Source organism: Tursiops truncatus, chromosome 3 (assembly GCF_011762595.2).
Source record: "Tursiops truncatus isolate mTurTru1 chromosome 3, mTurTru1.mat.Y, whole genome shotgun sequence".
Lineage (NCBI taxonomy): Eukaryota > Metazoa > Chordata > Mammalia > Artiodactyla > Delphinidae > Tursiops > Tursiops truncatus.
In genome coordinates this window covers 157,280,848-157,302,519 of record NC_047036.1, presented here as the reverse complement: position 1 = coordinate 157,302,519, position 21,672 = coordinate 157,280,848, and the positions used below count along the sequence as shown (strand labels likewise).

At 39.1% G+C, this 21,672-nt stretch overlaps 1 long non-coding RNA gene across 1 annotated transcript in view; it reads right to left on the bottom strand.

The window, feature by feature from the left end:
- LOC141278375 (uncharacterized) overlaps positions 1-21,292 on the bottom strand; it is a 29,054-nt gene extending 7,762 nt beyond the window's left edge. The window contains exons 1-2 of the long non-coding RNA XR_012331024.1: positions 21,057-21,292; positions 20,713-20,788 (exon numbers count right to left, since the gene is read on the bottom strand). This is a non-coding gene — a long non-coding RNA (uncharacterized lncRNA). The remainder of the gene's footprint in view (positions 1-20,712; positions 20,789-21,056) is intronic.
- Between the last annotated feature and the right edge of the window lie 380 nt (positions 21,293-21,672).

Sequence of the window (21,672 nt, the reverse complement as noted above, 5' to 3'; positions counted from 1 at the left end):
GCGAAAAGATGGGGACATTTGTGTCTATATGTGTGCATGTTTAAAATGTTTATTAAATAATCTTGTATTTTGAGATAATTGTAGATTCACATGTAGTTCTAAAAATATAATACAGCGGTAGCTCATGTACACTTTACCCAGTTAACCCAGTGGTAACATCTTGCAAAACTATGGTAATATCACAACCTATATGTATCTGCTATAAATAGCACACTTTAGTAACATTCATACAGGCAAGGCACAGGACAGTTTTATCATCACAAGGATTCCTCCTGTGCCCTTTCATAGCTACATTCACCTCCCTCCCTTCCCCTATCCCATCCCCGACAACTGGAAACCACTAGTCTATTCTCCATCTCCATAATTTTAATATTTCAAGAATGCTACATAGATGCCAAAATAATTCAATGAGAAAAGAAGAGTCTTTTCAACAGATGGTTCTGGAACAACTGGATATCCACAAGCAAAAGAATGACTCTGGATCCTTACCTCCAACCATATAAAAAAATGAACTCAAAATGGATCAAATACCTAAATGTAAGAATTAAAACTATAGAACTTTTAGAGAAAAAAGTGGGTGAATTTCATAATCTTGGATGTGGCAGTGGTTTCTCATCCATGACACCAGAAGCGCAAACAACTAAAGAAAACAACAGATAGATGTGATGTCACTAAAATTGAAAAATTCTGTTTCTTAAAGGATACTATCAAGAAAGTGAAAAGACAACCCACTGAATGAGAAAAAAAAATGGCAAATAATAACTGATAAGAGATTTGTATTTAGAATATATATAGGACTCTAACAAATCACTCTTACAAATAACCCAAATAAGAAATGGGCAGAACATCCAAATAGACATTTCCCCAAATAAGATATACACATGTTCAATAAGCCCATGAAAAACTCCTCCACAGCATTAGCCATCAGACAAATGCAAATCAAAACCACAATGAAATATCACTTCACACACACTAGGAGGCTATAAAAAAAAAGACAGATAATAATAAGTCTTAGTGAGGATATGTAGAAATTGGAGCGCTTTTAGGTCGCTGGTGGGAAAGTAAAATCATGTAGCCACTTTGGAAAACAGGCTGGAAGTTCCTGAAAAAGTTAAATATAGGATTGCTATATGACCCAGGAATTCTACTCCTAGGTATATATCCAAGAGAAATAAATACATATGTCCACATGAAAAATTGTACATGAATTTTTCATGTGGACATATGTACATGAATGTAGCACTATTCATAATAGTCAAAAGTTAGAAACAACCCAGATGTTCATCACTTGATAATTGGACACAGGAAATGTGGTATATCCACACAATGGAATATTATTCAGCTATAAAGAAGGAATGGTACATGCTACAACATGGATGAAACTTGAAAAATTGTGCTAAGTGATAGAACTCGGTCACAAAGACCACATGTCCAGAACAGGCAAATTTATAGAGACAGAAAGTAGATTGTGTTTGCCTATGGCAGGAGCAGATGAAGAGATCGAGAGGTGGCAACTAAAGAGTATGAGGTTTCTTTTGGGAGTGATGAAAATGTTCTAAAATTGACTGCAGTTATGGTTGTGCATATCAGTAACTATGGTAAAAAACATTGAATTTTATACTTTAAATGAGTGAATTGTATGTGAATTATACCTCAATAAAGCTGCTACAAAAAAAGAAAGAAATAGCTAAGCATGGGAATTATTTTTACAAAAAGGCTGCTATATGAGAGGAATATACAATATGTGACCTTTTGGGATTGGCTTTTTATCTTACTCAGCATAATTCCCTTTAGATCCATCCAAGTTGTTGCATTTATTAGCAGTTCATTCCTTTTTATTGCTGAGTAGTTTTCCATGGTAGTGATGTATCAAAATTCATTTAAATATCATATCAAGGTTGTTTCCAGTTTTTTAAAATTAATTAATTAATTTTTATTTGTTTGTTTTTGGCTGCATTGGTTCTTTGCTGCTGTGCGTGGGTTTTCTCGAGTTGTGGCGTGCGGGCTTCTCACTGCGGTCGCTTCTCTTCTTGTGGAGAGCACGGGCTCTAGGTACGCGGGCTTCAGTAGTCGTGGCTCTCAGGCTCTAGAGCACAGGCTCAGCAGCTGTGGCACGTGGGCCCAGCTGCTCCGCGGCATGTGGGGTCCTCCCGGACCAGGGATCGAACCCATGTCCCCTGCATTGGCAGGCGGACTCTCAACCACTGCACCACCAAGGAAGCCCTGTTTCCAGTTTTTGATATTACAAAGAAAAAAGCTGCTATGAACATTCGTGTACAAGTTTTTGTGTGAATATGTTTCATTTCCCTGGAATGAGTGCCCAGGAGTGCAATTGCTGGGTTGTATGGTAATTGCATGTTTAGTTTTTAAGATACTGCCAAACCATTTTCCAGAGTAGCATTTTATATTCCCACCAGCAGTGTGTGAGTGAACTAGTTTCTCTGCATCCTTACCAGCATTTAGTGTTGTCACTATTAAAAAAATTTTTTTAATTTTTTATTTTATATTGGAGTATATTAGATTAACAATGCTGTGGTAGTTTCAGGTGTACAACAAAGTGATTCAGTTATACATGTATCTATTCTTTTTCAAATTCTTTTCCCAATTAGGTTGTTACAGAGTATTGAGCAGAGTTCCCTGTGTGTCACTATTTTTTATTTTAGCTATTCTGATAGGTGTGTAGTGATATAAGGTGATAGTGGTTTTGATTTGCATTTCTCTGATGACTACTATGTCGAACATCTTTTCATGTGCTTACTTGTTATGTATATGTCTTCTTTCCGAAATGTCTCTTCATGTCTTTTGCCCATTTTCTACTTGGATTGTTTGGTTTTTTTACTGTTGAATCTTGAGAGTTCTTTACAGACTGTAAATAATAGTCCTTTTTGGATATGTGGTTTACAGAATTTTTCCCCTAGTCTGTAGCCTGTATTTTCATCCTCTTAAGAGGGCCTTTCACAAAGAAAATGTTGTTCAATTTTGATGAAGTCCAGTTTATTGATTTTTCCTTTTATGGGTTATGATTTTGGTATCCAGTATAAGAACTCTGCCTAGTCCGAGGTTCTGAAGATTTTCTTCTTTTTTTTCTAAAATTTTATAGTTTCATATTTTGTCCTTAAGTCTGTGATCCATTTTGAGGTCATTTTTATATAAGATGTGAGGTTTAAACTGTGGTTCTTGTTTTGACTATTCAATTATTCTAGCACAGTTTGTGAAAAGGCTATCCTTCCTCCATGGAACTGCTTTTGCACATTAGTCAAAAATCAGTTGGGAATATTTGTATGCATCTGTTTCTGGGATCCTTATTGTGTTCCATTGTCCTATGTGTTTATGCTTCAGCAAATACCCCACAGTCTTGATTACTGTTGCTACGCACGAAGTGTTGAAATTGGGTAGACTGATTCCTTGTACTTCATTCTTCTTTTCTGAAATGATTTTAGCTATTCTTTGATTTTCCATATAAATTTTAGAATAATCTTGTCTATGTATACAAGATATTTTGGGGATTTTGATACAAATGCACAGGTTTACTCATATATTACATTGGAGAGAATTGGTATCTTCACTATGTTGATTCTTTCAATCCATGAAAGCAGTATGTCTTTCCATTTATTTGAATCTTCATTGATTTCTTTTATCAGTATTTTGTATTTTTCAGCATGCAAGTCCTGTACATGTTTCAAGAGATTTAAGTCAAAGTGTTTCTCCTTTTTTGAGCAATTATAAGTGGTATGGTATTTTAAATTTCAGTGCTCCCATGTTCATTGCACAATTAATTTTTGTATGTTTGTCTTGTACCCAATGATCTAGATTAACTCACTTATTATTTCTAAGAGTTTTTTTTTTTTTTTTTTTTTTTGCGGTACGCGGGCCTCTCACTGTTGTGCCCTCTCCTGTCGCGGAGCACAGGCTCCAGACGCGCAGGCTCAGTGGCCATGGCTCATGGGCCTAGCCACTCCGTGGCATGTGGGATCTTCCCGGACCGGGGCACGAAACCATGTCCCCTGCATCGGCAGGCGGACTCTCAACCACTGCGCCACCAGGGAAGCCCTCTAGGAGATTTTTTTTAGTGGATTTCTTGGGATTTTCTACATAGACAATCATGTCATCTGCAAATAGGGACAGTTTTAGTTTTTCTTTACCAATCTCTAGGTCTTTTATTTCCTTTTCTTGCCTTATTACACTGGTTAGAACTTTCCTTATTACGTTTTTTTAAAATTATTTATTTATTTTTGGTCGCATTGGGTCTTCATTGCTGTGCAAAGACTTTCTCTAGTTGCATTGAGTGGGGACTACTCTTCGTTGTGGTGCATGGTCTTCTCATTGTGGTGGCTTCTTTTGTTGCAGAGCACAGGCTCTAGATGCGCAGGCTTCAGTAGTTGTGGCATGTGGGCTCAGTAGTTGTGGCGCATGGGTTTAGTTGCTCTGTGGCATGTGGGATCTTCCCAGACCAGGAAATCGAACCTATGTCCCCTGCATTGGCAGGCGGATTCTTAACCACTGTGCCACCACGGAAGTCCCTCATTAGCATGTTGAATGAGAGTGGTGAGAGTGAAGATGCTTGCCTTGTTCCCAGTCTTGGGGGAAAGAAATCAGCCTTCCATCATTAAGAACCCTATTAGCTATAGATTTTTTTTGTTTTGCTAGATACTCTTCATCAAGTTGAGAAAGTTTCCTGTTTCTACTTTTTCTGAGAGTTAAAAAAATTATGAGTGGGTGTTTAATTTTGTCAAATACTTTTTCTTCAGTAATTGGTATGATCATGTGAATTTTCTTCATTAGCATGTTGACTTGGTAGATTACACTGATTGATTTTCAGATATTGAACTAGCCTTTTATCCCTGGATCAAATCCCCTTTGATCATGGTGTGTAATTCTTTTTATATATTGCTTATATTTTTAAATGTTTTGTTAAGATCCCACCTGTCAGGTGAAAGACTTGAAAGGTGGGACACCTTTTAAGGTCTGTGGTGTCCAAACCCTTTGCTCCTCAGGGAGAATCTGTGAGTTGTGAGTTCCCTCCTGGTTGCATGTCACCATGCCTGGGGTGGGTTTTATGGTGATACTGTGTTTTGGTCTCTCCTACACATTTTGATCTGGTTATTTTCTTGTGTGCCTGAACGTGTAGGATTTGCTCATTTAGTTTCTAGATGTCTTTCAGGGAATTGTTGCTTATGGAGTTGTAGAGCCAGTGTGTCCATAGGAGGAGGTGAGTTCAGGAGCCTCCTATGTCACCATCTTGAACCAGAACTCTTCTTTTTTTTTTTTTTTTGTGGTACGCGGGCCTCTCACTGTTGTGGCCTCTCCTGTTGCGGATCACAGGCTCCGGATGCGCAGGCTCAGCGGCCATGGCTCATGAGCCGAGCCGCTCCGCGGCATGTGGGATCTTCCCAGACCGGGGCACGAACCTGTGTCCCCTGCATTGGCAGGCGGAATCTCAACCACTGTGCCACCAGGGAATCCCAGAACTCTTCTTATTTAATGTTGGCTTTTATTGCTAAGATTTTTCCTTTTGGTCCTACTTTTGCTGTGTCTTATAAGTTTTGCTGTGTTATGAGTTCATCTTCATTTGTCTTGAGATATTTTCTAACTTCCCTCTGATTTTTTCTTTGACCCAGTTGTTGTTCAAGAGTGTGTCATTTAATTTCCACAAGAATTTTTTCATTTCCCTTTTGTTATTGATTTCTAGCTTCATTCCATTGTATTTGGAAGATACTTGGAATGACTTCAATATTCTTAAATTTGTTAAGACTTCTTTGTGGCCTCACATATGATCTATCATGGAGAATGTTCTGCGTGCCTTTGAGAAGAATGTGGATTCTGTCCCTTTGGGCTAGAATGTTCTGTATATCTGTGAGGTCTATTTTGTCTACAATGTTAAAGTTGGCTGTTTCCTGATTGATCTTCTGTCTGGATGATCTATCCATTATTGAAAGTGGGGTATTGAATCTTCTACTCTTAACTGTATTTCTGTCTATTTCTCCCTTCACACCTGTCAATATTTGCTTTACATATAGATGCTTTCTTCTTGGGTGTACATGTATTTATAATTGTTATATCTCTCTGTTGAATTGACCTTATTTTCACTATGTGATGACCTTATTTGTTTCTTGTGACAGTTTTTGACTAAAAGCCTTTTTTTTTTCTGATATGAGTATAGCCACCCTGCTTTCTTTTGGTTACCATTTGCATGGAATATGTTTTTCCATCCCTTCACTTTCAGCCTGTTGTGTTCTTAAATCTAAGGCAAGTCTCTGGAAGAAAGGATATAGTTAGATCTTGGTTTTTTTCTCACTTAACTACTGTCTTTTGTTTACTGAGTTTAATTCATTTACATTTAAAGTAATTATTGATATGTAAGGAGTTACTATTGCCATTTTTTTAATTAAAAAAATTTTTTTACTATTGCCATTTTATTTGTTTTCTGATTTTTAGTTCTTTTGTTCCTATCTTACTTTCTTGCTTTTTGTAGTTTGATGATTTTTTGTAGTGATGTGCCTTATTCTTTTCTCTTTGATTATTACTTTGAGGTTACCATGAGGCTTTCAAAGAACTTCTTAATGTTATAACCATCTATTTTAGGCTGATAACAGCTTAAGTTCAATCACATATGAAAACTCTACATTTTTACTCCTCTTTCTCCTACACTCTGTTACTGCTGTTAGAATTTACTTCTTTTTATATTGTGTATCCATTAACATTTTTTGTGGTTATAGTTATTCTTAATACTTTTTTTTAAAATTTTTATACTAGGGTTAAAAGTAGTTTACATGCCACGATTACAGTGTTATAATATTCTGTGTTTGTCTATATATTTACCTTTTCCAGGAAAATTTGTACTCTCATATAATTTCATGTTGCTGTTTAGTGTATATTCATTTCAACTTGAAGAATTCTCTTTAGCACTTCTAGTGGTGACAAACTCCCTAAGTTATTGTTTATCTATAAAAGTCTGTATCTCCTTTATTTTTGAAGGACAGTTTTCCGGGTGTAGTATTCATGATTGGCAGTTTTCTCCTTTCATTAGTTTGAATATATCATTTCACTCTCCCTAGTCTGCAAGGTTTCTCCTGAGAAATCCACTGATACAGTCTCATGGGGGTTCCCTTGCATATGGTGAATCACTTTCTCTTGTTGCTTTCAAAATCTCTCTTTGTCTTTGAGCTTTGACAACTTAATTATAATGTGTCTCAGTGTAGATTTATTAACCTATGTGGGGATTTTTGGACTTCATGAATTTGGATGTCCATTTCCATTCCCAAATTTGGGTAGTTTTCAGCCATTCTTTTTAAAAATAGGCTTTCTGCCCCCTTTCACTCTCTTCTTCTGGGATTCCAATAAGGCATATATTGTTTCATTTAATTGTGTCCCATAAGTCTCAGATTTTCTTCATGATTTTTTATTCTTTTTTCTTTTTGCTCCTCTGTCTGGATAACTTTAAATGACTTTACTTAGAGGACATTAATTTTTTCTTCTGTTTGATCAAGTGTGTTGTTGAAGCTCTCTACTGAATTTTTCAGTTCAGTAATTGTATTCTTCTGCCATAGAATTTCTGTGCCTTTTTGATGGTATCTATTTCTTTGTAATAACTTCTTATTTTGTTCATGTATGGCTTTCCTGATTTCATTTAGTTGTCTACCTGTGTTCTCTTGTTGTGCACTGAGCTACTTTAAAATAATTACCCTGAATTCTTTGTCAGGTAGTTTGTAGGTTTCCATTTTTATTACTTTTTGCTACTGAAGCTTTATTAGTTTCCTTTGTAATGTGATGTTTGCCTGATTCTTCATGATCTGTGTACCCTTGCATTGGTCTCTGTCATTTGAGGAAGTAATCACCACTTTCAGTCTTTCCAGGCTGGTTCAGCTGAGAAAGACCTTCATCAGTCAGCCTCACCTGGGAATCTAGGTGGGCCAGCTGGTAGCATCCTTAGGTAATTGGGGTCTAATGGTGGGGTCTGTGGGGTCCATGGTCAAGTGGGGCCCATTACTGGTGCTCTATGGTTGGGAAGGACCAGCCATAGGTTCTTCAGTTGGGCAGGGCTGCTGGCATGTCTTTCTAGTCAGACAGGGCTGCTGATAGGGTCAGTGGGATTGGATCCATGGTTGGGTAAGGCTAGCTAGAAGGACTCTGTGGTTAGGCAGGGGCCACGTTTCGGCATGGCCACTCACAGAGGACATGAAACTATTACCAAGATGTGAGTAAGCAGACCACTAACTACCTAGTTCATTTGTTTGTTTGTTTCTAGATGTTCCCAGGTAGTCTAGCCATGGCAATTCCCCTAGTGTTCTGTATTTTGATTACTGTTGCTTTGTAGTGTATTTTGAAATCAGGAAGTATGATGTCTCCAGCTTTGTTCTTGTTCAAGATTGTTTTGGCTATTCAGGGTCTTTTGTGGTTTTATATGAATTTGGGGATAGTTTATTGTATTTCTGTGAAAAATACCATTAAAATTTTTATAGGGGTTGCATTGAACCTGTAGATCACTTCAGTAGTATGGGCATTTTAACAATATTAATTCTTCCACTCCAAGAACACAGGATATCTTTCCATTTGCTTGTGTCTTCTTCAGTTTCTTTCATCAATATCATATGGTTTTCACATCTTTCACGTCCTTGCTTAAATTTACAAAAATATTTTAATTTTTTGATGCTATTGTAAATGCAATTGTTTTCTTAATTTCTTTTGTAGATAGTTTATTAGTGTATAGAAATGTAAGTTACTTTTGTATATTGATTTTCTATCTTGCAACTTTACTAAATTTGCTTATTAATCTTAACAGGTTTTTTTTTTTTTTTTTTTTGGTGGAGTCTTTAAGATTTTCTGTATATAAGATCATGTTATCTGCAAACAGAGACAATTGAAGACTGGCTTCCTGCAGGGGAAGACCTTCACCAGTCACCTCTGCTATGGAGTCTGGGGCTTCTCAAATCTTTTCTGGTGATTTCTCCTCTGGGCTTGTGTGTGTATTTCTCAACTGGGAAGCTTTCTCTGTTTCTTTTTTCGGGAGCTTATAATCTCTTGCTCCCTCTGGTGTCTGTCTGCAGCACTTCAGAATTTATGACACTGCTGCCAAATGCCCTGTTCTTTGTTCTCAGTAGCCCCTAGGCATCCAGACTCTGCTGGTTCTCCACCGTCAGGAGAGACAGAAACCAGTCCCTCAGTCTATCCCACAAAGAACCAGAATATTGGACACACGTTTCCCTCTTCCCCTCCCTCCCAAGGGAGAAATCACAGTTTGGGTGCTTTCTTCCATTTAAACTGTGCTTTGCTGGCAGGGGGATGGGGGGTAGTAGCTAAAATGCAACCGTTTGCCTTCTCCAGTTCAAAACAGCTGTGCTCAGTTTTGCACTCACCTGTGGTACTGCAACTTCCTAGCTGGTTTCTGGAGTTCCTATAAATGTACTGCGGTCCATATATTGTTGTTAAATTAGTGTCTCTTTGAAGGAATGAGAAGTGGAACTTCCTGTTCCACCGTATTTTTTTACTATACTACCCTGACTTCATTTTTATTTTTTTAAAAAAATATTTATTTATTTGGCTGCATTGAGTCTTAGTTACAGCTGTTGGATCTTCACTGCTGTGTGTGAGATTTTCATTTCGTCATGTTGCATCTTTTAGTTGTGGCATGTGGGATCTAGTTCCCTGACCAGTGATCGAACCTGGGCCCCCTGCATTGGGAGTGCAGAGTCTTAACCACTGGGCCACCAGAGAAGTCCCATGCCTTCACTTTTAAAGTTTAACTGCTGATAGCTTCCAGTCTATACTACCACCACCCCTCTTCCTTTTACCTCGCAGCTAGGCAAGCTGAGAACAGAGCCTGAACACTCCCTCTTTTGGCATCAGAGAGAAGTTCAAACCATGGAAACGCTCCCTCATGCGTGAAGGAATTTTCACCCCATCCGCTTCCCCTAACTGCAGTGAAAGCCAAGTCAGTTTCCTTTCTTTGCTTTCTTTTGCCATTTTTCACACCTGCTTAGGAGTCTGCCTTGCTTTTCCCAGAAAGCCTCATTATGTGACTAACAAACTTCCTCATATCTTTTTGATGCATGTATGACATCATCAGTCTCAACAACTGAACCAAATTTTGAGAGGCAGGAGGAGGATCCATTCTCCCTCTGAAGGGTGACCACTGCCGTATATCTTTTTCTATCCTTTCCACTCACTCTACCAATGACATTGTATTTGATATGAGTTTCCTATAGACAGCACATAACTGGGTTGTGGTTTTTTTTAATCTATTCTGCCTATTTATTTATTTAGCCATGCCATGCAGCTTGTGGGATCTATGTTCCCCGACCAGGGATTGAACCCCAGCTCTCAGCAGTGAAAGCACGGAGTCTTAACCACTGGAATTCCCAGTGCCAATGGAATAATCAGGGAATTCCCACGGCCAATTTCTTCATTAGCATATTTATAGCATTTAAATTTAAGGTAGTTATTGGTATTTAGAGCTTAACTCTGGCATTTTATTATTTGTTTTATATTTGTTTCCTGTTATCCTTCCTCTGTTTCTCTTTTCTTGACTTCCTAGGGATTACTAGAACATTTTTAGAATTCCATCTAGATTTATTTCCACTATTTTTGAGTACATCACTTTGTATAGTTGTCTTAGCATTTCATCTGGGTATTAGATATAAATATATGTACCACAACCTACTAGTACTGACATTTTATCACTTTGAGTAAAATGTGGAATACTTACTTTCATTTAGTTCTCTTTGTAACTTCTCCATATTTGAAATAAAATTTCCTTAAGTATTTCTTCTACCTATACTGAGCATCAAATGAGATAGAATTATAACTTTTGTTTAAATCATGAAAGATAATTTCAAAAACTCATGAGAAGGGCAATCTATTGTCTTTACTTGGGATCGATCTATTTTTTTCCTTCATTCTTGATGTTGTAAGATTCCTTTTATCATTTTCTTCCTGTTTTAACAATTTTCTTTAGCCATTCTTTAAGACTAAGTCAACTAGCAACATATTCTTAGTTTTTTTTCATCTGAGAATATCTTCATTTCCTTCTCATTTCAAACATCTGATTCAATCTGGTGTTGGCATCAGTCAACTGCCTATTCTTAAATTGAAAGTTGGGTATTTTTAATATTACATTAGTAAATCCCAGATCCTAGTCAAGGATGCTTCTGTTTTATCAGGCAGTCACACTGTTTGGGTTTAGCACTCAGGTCCTCATCCACTTTTTACAGTAGCGGTTTCAAGAACTATTTAATTTTCAGAGACTTCACTGTGCTGTTTTGGTCTGCTTGGTTTACTTGGTGATGTTGGAGATTCTTACTGATCCCTTCTAGTGCTTCCTGTGCAAATAGAGATGCTTCCCTAAGTCAGACTTCCTGGTATCTCTAGGTGATGGAGGGGAGTCCCTGGCCCATAGAGAAAAAGAATGATTCCCCTGGCCTCTTGTCAGTGGAGGTTCCTGCTCAATCCTTTGGCTAGTACCACTTTGCCCACCTGATGTTGTCAGTGATGTGGGTGTGGAGTGAGCCTACTTGGGCCACATTCCTTTGCTGAGTAAGGGGTTGAATCATAAGATGCTTGGCTGCTATGTTGTTCCTCCAGACCTATGCCCCTAGTCAGTACATCTTCTTTCAAGTTTTCAGTGTTTCCTTATGGTTGCCTCATGCTATTTCCAGGGTTTGTAATTTTATTTAGATGGATGCTCAAGGGGAGATAAGTCTATGCTACCCTATCCAGACCCCTTTCTCTGGTGCTTACACCATCATTTCTTTTTTCATCTATTCAACCAACAAACATATATTAGGGTCTGTGCACTGATAAAAACCCCAGGGAATGTCAGAAAACAGCACATGGAGGCTAATTTCTGTCTGGTGAGGAGAGATGAGCAAAAACAAATGATCAAATAGAGGTCACCTGTGTAGAGAGTGCTCACCTTAGTGTCCCAAGTCATAAGAGTGGAGGTCAGACTAAATTCTACTCAGGATTCCAGTTATTTCTGTTGAATCAACTTCCCTACTATCTATCCCCTTATTGTAGCCTTCTTCTTTTCTAGTTCTCTTCTTCTACTTGTATGACTTTAGTGCTGCCTAGTTTGCCATTCTACACCTGGGAGATTCCAATCATCCTTTTTCTATGCTGCTGCCTTGGAGTCTGTCTAAGATGCAGGTCTGGTTGTAACCTCCTCCTGCCAAATGTCAGTAAACAACTCTACAGAGCTACAATTCCTTCAGTGGCTATGGGGAAACTGTCTACACCTTTATTTCAGTATATTCACAGTCTCCGCAATGGGAGAGGCCACAACAGTGAGGCCCGCGTACCGCAAAAAAAAAAAAAAAAATCCCAGTGTTAGAGTGAAGTAAGTCAGAGAGAAAAACAAATACCATATGCTAACACATATATATGGAATCTAAGGAAAAAAACAAAAAAGGTCATGAAGAACCTATGGGTAAGATGGGAATAAAGACACAGACCTACTAGAGCATGGACTTGAGGGTATGGGGAGGGGAAGGGTAAGCTGTGACAAAGTGAGAGTGTGGCATGGACATATATACACTACCAAATGTAAAATAGATAGCTAGTAGGAAGCAGCCGCATAGCACAGGGAGATCAGCTAGGTGGTTTGTGACCACCTAGAGGGGTGGGATAGGGAGGGTGGGAGGGAGGGAGATGCAAGAGGGAAGAGATATGGAAACATATGTATATGTATAACTGATTCACTTTGTTATAAAGCAGAAACTAACACACTATTGTAAAGCAATTATACTCCAATAAAGATGTTAAAGAAAAAAAGAATAAATGGAGTCTACACAGACATAGAGAACAGGCGTGTGGTTGACAAGAGGGAGGGGTGGAGGGGAGGGATGGATTGCGAGTTTGGGACTAGCAGATGCAAACTATTATATATAGAATGGATAAACAACAACGTCCTATTGTATATTCAACATCCTGTAATAAACGATAATGGAAAAGGAAAAAAAATCCCAGTGTTGCAATTATAAGAGAAAAACATAAAATATATGAACTATTCACTGAAGACAAAAAGTGGTAAAAGATATGCCAGACAAATATTAACCAAAGGAGAACCATAATGTTAGTGTCAAATAATAAAATAAAAAGAGGTTTTAAGAAAAAAGCACTATTAGAGATAATTATTCCATCAATATAAAAAGTTAATTCACTAGGAAAATATTTAAAATTTTAATGTATATGTACCTTATATCTTTAATATTCACAAAGCAAATATTGATACATATACAAGGAAAAATTGACATACTGTGCATTTCGAACCTGACTAAGTAGACAAAATTAATGAGAATATAATATTTGAACTACAAATTAATAAGTTTGATCAAGTAGACATTCTTAGAATACTGATTCCTCAGAAAACATTATTTTGGAGCACACATGGACCATTCACAAACTTTCACCATGTACAAGCACATAAAATGGTTTTCAGAAAATCTCAAATAATTGGTGTCATTCAGGCAATGTTCTCTAATCTAAATACAATATAATTAAGTTAAATAACAATAATAAAAGTAGTGTAAAATTCTTATATATTTGAAAATTTTTAAACACACTTCTAAAATAACTGAGGACTCAAAGAAAAAATTATAATAGTACTTATAAGATTTTTAGAATTGAATGATATTGAAATCACAATATCTCATAATGTATGAAATGGAGCTAATTTGGTTTGAGTCAAAGTTATATCCTTAAATATTATTATTAGAAATGAAAAAGTTGAACATTTATCTGTTTGTCATTTATATTTAAATCATAATATACTGGAAGAGAATAGAAGGATAAAAATTATAAAGAGAAGGATTTGTAGAAATAAAAAGACATATAGTTCAGATTAATAAAGCTAAAGTTAGATGATTCAAAGTACTATTAAAATAGATAAGCATCTGGCAACATCAATCAAGAATAAAAGAGAGGGCTTCCCTGATGGCGCAGTGGTTGAGAGTCCGCCTGCCGAAGCAGGGGACACGGGTTCGAGCCCCGGTCCGGTGAGATCCCACATGCCGCGGAGCGGCTAGGCCCATAAGCCATGGCCGCTGAGCCTGCGCGTCCGGAGCCTGTGCTCCGCAACGGGAGAGGCCACAACAGTGAGAGGCCCGCGTACCGCAAAAAAAAAAAAAAACAGACAAGGGCAGTTTGGAAAAGGAAAAGTATTGATCAACATTATTCAGAAACAAAAATATAAAAGTAATACAGAAATTTTGCAAACTCAAACCAAAGGGTACAAAAACCATAATGCATGATGACCAAATTGAGCTTCTACTGGAATGAAAGATTAGGTCAATGTTGGAATACGTGTTAATGTAATTATCATCTTAATGAATTAAAGGAGTAAAACTATAATTTTTTAACAGATGTGAAAAACAAATAAATTTCAACATCCATTGATGATTTAAAATTTTAGGGAATCCAAAATAGAAGAAAATTGCTTATGAATCTAGAATTAAAAGAGAACCTCCTTAATCTGTTGAAAAAAAAAAAACTTAGCAAACATCATGCAAATTGTATATCATCACAGCAAACACCACACATAATCAGGAACATAATAAAGATGATTGCATTAAATATAGCTCTCCAAAACTATACTGGAGTACTAGTCATTTCAATAAGGGATAAAATGGGAAAAAGTTATAACTTTAGAAAGGAATAAATAGAATGGCCGCTACACAGAAAATCTAGAAGAATCTACGGATGAATTCATCATATTCATGTGACTTAAGATTAATAACCCAAATAAACTGCACTTCTATACAACAGCAAAGAAACAGCAAAGATAGAAAAACAAACATGCCATGTACAATATCAAAAGTGTGTAAATTAGGAATAAGTCCAATAAAATATTTGCAAACTTATTAAAGAACATTATGAAACTTTATTAAAAGACACTAAAGAAAACTGAAATAAGAGGAGAGACATAAAATCTTTCAGATAAAATATGTGTAATTTAAAGATATCATTTCTCCCAGAATTAATCTATACGTTCAAAACAATTTCTTTGAAAATCTCAGTGGAGTTTTCTTAGAACTTTGTAAGTGAATTTTTATGTGGTAGAGCAAATAGCCAGGAATTGACAAGACACAGCAGAATAAGAACAAGACTGGGAATCTTAGTCTCATATATATCAAGACATATCCCAGAACTGTGATGATTAAGCCAGCCAACATTTTGGGCGCAGAGATAGCCAAGTGGACCGATAGTAAAGAACAGAGAGCCAGGAAACAAATCCAAGGTTAAACAGAAACTTGATGTAGACAGAATTGACATTGTGTGTTAAAACACAGTCCATTCACGAAGGATGTTGGCACAGTTGTTATCTATTTAGAAGAAACTGAACTTGATCCTGTACCTCATTTTACATAAAAAGATAAAATACACATAGATCAAGATTTATACAGATCTACATGCTCACCAGCATCTGATGTCAATATTCCCGGATTCAGCTGTTCTAATAGCCCAATGAGTGAAACCACAGGCACCAAAAGCGTACAGTGCCACAGGTGGTCTTTAAAGATGGTGACATTGGAGGCTTCTAAACTCTCTGTTGCCAAATCTCGGCTCCCTGTGCACCGATGCTGAATAAAAATACGGAGACAGAGATTTGGAAGATAAGAAATAGAGAGGTTTTTAATTTTCTTTGCCAGGCAAAAGGAAGACACAGCAGGCTAGAACCTCAAGAACTGTGTCTCCCTGTCCTGGGGAATTACAGGGGGTCTTATGGGTGGAACTCTCTGTCCAGGGTAAGTGATAAGGATCAAAGTGGTGAAGGTGTTGCATTCTGCTTCTTCTTCTTGCAATATTTTAAAACAGTCACGTTGTAACAAGGAAGAGCTAAATCGGACTCCATGGTCGATCTGTTTCTTTGACTTTAACCTTTGCTTTTCCTTGCTTTTGTTATTTTAATCATACATAATGGCCTGCCTCAGGGAACCCTGCCCCTCTGCCTGAATGTTAAACTGAAGTGCCTCTGTTCAGCTCGCAGTGAGATAATATGACCCCGCCCACCACTAGATGGCCGCAAGAAAGAAGAAATTAACACATCCCCTCCCCGAGGGGGGCCATGCCAGGGGATATTTGCAAAACTTATGGCCTTTTTACTTTACTTCATCTCCTTCCCCTCTCTGTGCTATAAAAGAAACTGGCATCCAAGCCCTGAAAAGATGGTTTTTCAGACATTAGTCTGCCATCTTCTCGGTCTGCCGGCTTTTCGCGTGGCGAGCGGAGCGAGCTTGGACTCGGTAACAACTGCTGGCATCAGGCAGCCTGGTAACTGGTTCCGTCATCTCTGCATTATGGGCCTTAGACCCTTTTCTGAAATGTAAACAGCTACAAGGGATGATTTGCTACAAAAGAATGCAGCGAGAGTAAATGCCAGGTGGATTGTACAATTCATATGGAGTCAGTAATTAGCTTTGTTTAGCTTTGTGAAGGACAAGTCTAGCTACAAGTGTTTGTTGGTAGTAACAGCTAAAGAATAACCAAGATTGCTTAACTGTTTCAGGTCTGTTTATGTTGTTTCCCCAGCCTACTCATTGTTTGCTTATTTTCCTTGTTTGTCAGAAAAGTCTCATTTCTATATTTGCTACAACGTCCCCAGCTCCCATGGACACACAAAAGAGGTAGTTAGACATGAAGCGATCCCCTCTGAAAGAAATCCAGAAACTGGCTGAGTGACTCCTACACATTGGGCTAATGAGCAAATACCCACATCAAAACAGGTAGGAAAGGCTGGGACACACTCTTGCCAAAAACCCCACCCCTGGTACAGTGCCAAAACGTCAGATCCCCACCCCCAATTCCCAATTTCTGTCTGAAGAGTGAAGGGTTTGGAATACACAACTAGCACCTCAACTTTTAAGGCTCCCATCAGAGGGATCGGCCTCCAAAACACCTAGCTCTGCAAGTCATGGGGTTTGTGCACCTGAGACCCACAAACTACTATAGCAAACAAAGAAGCAGTTATTAATGGGAGCGAACACTTAACTGCAGCTATAATCCCAGTGCTCAGAGCTGAGGGAGCAGGAAAAAAGTGCCCATCTTCCAGTCTTTTCCTGAATGGAGTCTATCTGCACACTTTAAAAGCTGCTACCTGAGCATCAGGCTTCTAATTTAGCATCTCAAGGCTGATGCAATCCTCCTCAGAGACCAGGAAAGCCTGCAGGCACTCCCCATCACTCTCTCCCTCCTGCCCAAGTAGCTATTGTCCGACTGAAAAGAGTTTGTACATATGTCTCTGCCTCAGTTTTTGTGGCTGCTGCCCAAGGGGACATCTCCCTTGGTCACATGGCTCTGATAGCCAACAGGGCTTCCATTCAGGAGCCCCACAGACTATAACAAAGAAAGAAGCAGTTCTTAACTGGCTTATTGTAGAGGGAGCAGAAATTCCCATCTCCCCGGTTTTTCCCTTAAAGGGGTCTATTTGTATACTTCAAAAGTTGCTACCTGAGGGTCAGGCTTCTATTCAAGCTTGCATCTATGGGCTGACTGCAATCCTCCAGGGAGACAAGGGAAGTGTGGGAACATCCCCCTCGCCCTCTTTCTCTAGCTCACTCCAAGTCACCAGTATCTCCATGGAAGAATCTTATACACATGTCTGCTACCTGATCTTTTGCAGCTGCTGCCTGAGGGAAGTGCCCCTGGATCACTGGCTCTGATAGACAACAGGGCATACATTCAGGAGTCCCACAGGACTGTGGTCAAAAAGCAGTTCTTAATGGGCTTAGGAGCAACCATCCCATGGTTTTACACCCCAGCTCAACACAGAGGGAGCAGGTAAAAAAATCCTACCTCTTGGGCTTCCCTGGTGGCGCAGTTGTTGAGAGTCCGCCTGCCGATGCAGGGGACACGGGTTCGTGCCCCAGTCCGGGAAGATCCCACATGCCGCGGAGTGGCTAGGCCCGTGAGCCATGGCCACGGGGCCTCTGCTGCGCAACGGGAGAGGCAACAGCAGTGAGAGGCCCGCGTACCACAAAAAAAAAAACCTTAATTTTATCAAAGTAATGCAGGCTCATGTTTAAAGAGTAAAATTGGACAAAAAACATAACCAAAAAACCATAGTCCTTTAACCTCCCTCCCTGCTTCATCTCTTCCCTAATCATCCTAGTTGTGTTGCCAGAGGGAGAACTTTGTGGCTTTGGGGTTTGGTTTTTCTGTAATTACTTCCTGAGGTCTAAATTATGTGTTAATACCACCAGTCCCTGTCTATTGACTCTGCTGGAAGAGATCAGGATTAAGTCCTTTACACTACCTTCTACCTCCTCACCCCTCTTCCCACGGGACTATTACAGTTTCATTTCCTCCCATACACACATTCACATTTTTGAACAATAATCTTTCAACTAAGAAAGTAAAAGAAGATCTTCAGAAATGAAGGAAATCAGAGAAATTACACTATCGAAGGACATTTATGGAAATAAAATACTGGAGGATATTTCAAGCAAGATGAAGCCAAGGAAAGACAAAGTAGATGAGACATGTAACACAAGAAACAGTGATGTGCAATAAAATTGCCAAAAGTTGTGGTTGTTACTGTAATTGCTGCTAATGCACTCATGATTTTTTAATGTAATTTTTAGAAAATAGTTCCTAAGATAGAAGAAGGAAAAACTGTATTTGAAAGCATCTGAAACAAAACTTCCAGATTATTTCAATCAAACCTGGGAGTTTGGAGGGGGATGAGTAGAAAGGAAGAGAAGAGAGGTAAAGCATGCCCAATATTTTGTCTCATTCAGAAGTAACCAGCACTTCTAGACACTGAGGGAAAAAATACAGGCTTATACATTTTTAAGAGTAGTTACAAATAGAAATAGGTTCTAGAACCTTGAAACCACTAGAGGGGGCACAAAGAAAGAAAACTGTATGATCCAACCAGTCAGGAAAGAAAATACACAAGAAGAAAGCATGTCTCATAGGAACATAAGGTAAGGGGACAAGAATAAGTCAAAGAAAATCAGTAGCCACAATAAATGTGACAAATTAAGTTCTCTTATTAAAATACAGAGACTTCATCTTGTGGCATATACATTATCCATTGTTTGTGTTCTAACTTTGTTTATGGTATCTTTCATCTTAGAGTGATATAAAATTTTAATGTAGATAAATATGCTAATAATTTATTTTATAGTTTCTGGGGTCTGTTTCATGTTTTGAATATAAATATGATTTTAAAGGCATAAATATTTAAATAGAAAGAAAAATTTATTTCTTGCAAATGATAAAGTTGTCTACCTAGAAGACCCAAGAGAATCCACTGAAAAATTATTTGAACTGATGAGAGAGCTTTAAAGGGTGGTCAGGTGCAAGATATAAACAAGAAGACAATGATTTTTCCCCATACTCTAATAATAAGGAATAAAAACACTTTTTAAAATCCCTTTCATGATAGCCACACAATCTATGAAATAAAATCTAGGAGAAAAAATTTTAACAATGTGCCTGAAGAAGCAAACAAAAAGACTATACTAAAGGACAAAAAGTGGACAATATTCTTGGATGGAAAATTAACATATAATAAAGATGTCAGTCATTCTAACCCAAATCCCAGGATGTTTATTTTGAAAAATAGAGAAGACGATTCTGAAGTCCATATGGAGAAACAAATACATAAATATACTTCAGACACTTTGAAAAAGGAAGCAAAGGGCTTCCCTGGTGGCGCAGTGGTTGAGAGTCCGCCTGCCGATGCAGGGGATGCGGGTTCGTGCCCCGGTCTGGGAAGATCCCACATGCCGCAGAGTGGCTGGGCCCATGAGCCGTGGCCACTGAGCCTGCACGTCCGGAGCCTGTGCTCCGCAACGGGAGAGGCCACAGCAGTGAGAGGCCCGCGTACCGCAAAAAAAAAAAAATTATATTGATATTCAAAACATGAAACAGACCCCAGGAGCTATAAAATACTGGCATATTTATCTACATTAGAACTTTACATCTCTCTAAGATGAAAGATGCCATAAGTAAAGTTAAAACAGAAACAATGGGTAAAATTATTCTAATCAGTATACAAAATATCTAAACACCTACAAATTGATAAGAAAAGGTAAGCAATCCAATATAAACGAGACAGAACAGACAACTCACAGCCCTGAAATACAAGTAGACCATAAACATGAACGAGAGATAGGAAAAGACACACTAAAATAAATTTAGCAAAATGCAAGAGATGTATGACTTCAGCATTTATTAAAAGTGTGCACAGGGATGGGCACCATTACACCCTGCTGCTGAAAGTGGCAATAGGTGTAACATTTTTGGAGGGTAGTCATCAGAACCTTAAAGGCATGTTCTCTGTTATCCAGAAATCCCCTTCCGTTCTAAGGAAATCATTACACAAATGCACAGAACACAGTCAGTGCAGCTTTTTCTGTGTGTAATAATGAATTTCTGCCCATCAGAAGCCGACAGACAAGACAGAAAAGGTGCACAGAGCAACAGGAGTGGGATGATGGGAAGCATCGCCCTTGCGGGCTTGAAAGCCAAGTCTGAACAGAGATAACTGGGTCCGTGACCAGCTCTCGGCCTCACCTGGCACAGATTCTCAGAACTGCACCCAGGCCATAGGGTGTGCATCTCCCAAGGGATGTGGTGTCATGGAAACTCTGCCTTCCTGTTACACTGGTGGAGTCACTCACACACTTTGCCGCTTGATTCTGGATTGTGCAATGAGGGGCTTGGGAGTATCTCTAAGGTATTCTGTCTCCTACACGCTGTGGAGGAACTTACCTCTAATTTTAGTCTCTTTGTTCCCTCCTCCATTTTCCTTCCTGGGGTCTGCTCAGGAGTTGGTGTGTTGTCCCAGCTGTGGGACAAACATTTTAGTAGTCACCGGAAGAGGTCAACTCTGAACGATATCCCCCTTTCCCCCCGCCTCAGGCAGTTCTCAACAGGATCCGCATTCAGCTGGTGGCTTCTTTACAACCGATTTTCATTCTATATGGTTTTGCACGTTGTAAGAGGATGCTGGCTAATTCTTTATCGGAAAGGAATTCCTCTGAGGCTGGAGTGCCCAATGGGCACTGATGCCTTTGGGCAATACTCTTCAAGTCACCCCAGAAATGCCTGCTGACCTTGGAGACTGGTGACTGGGCAGTGAAAGGGTGTGTGCAGCCCTTGCAGCCCTTTACACCTCCCAGGACCCAGCTAAAGATGAGCGCCTGCAGTTCAGAGAACAGGTAGTGTGCTTCTCCCTCTCTCTCAATGCATGTGTGCACTTCACCGTCTGTGTGACAGAAGCACAATGGTGGGTGCCCTGCCAGCTGACGGGCACAGGACTTTCAGCCTGAGTTTCTTGGAAAACAACAAAAGAAGGTATGTACTGAGGAAAGCTCAGGAGGCCACGCTTTGGGCTGGGGGAAGGTTGGTAAGAAATTAGCAAATCTGGGCTTCCCTGGTGGTGCAGTGGTTGAGAGTCCGCCTGCCGATGCAGGGAACACGGGTTCGTGCCCCGGTCCGGGAAGATCCCACATGCCGCAGAGCGGCTGGGCCCATGAGCCATGGCCACTGAGCCTGCACATCCGAAGCCTGTGCTCCGCAACGGGAGAGGCCACAACAGTGAGAGGCCCGCGTACCGCAAAAGAAAAAAAAAAAAAAAAAAAGAAATTAGCAAATCTTTCTGCCCCTGAGCAGTGCAGAGCAAAAACCATCTCCCTTAATGACCGTCTCCTCTTTTGTGTATCAACTTAT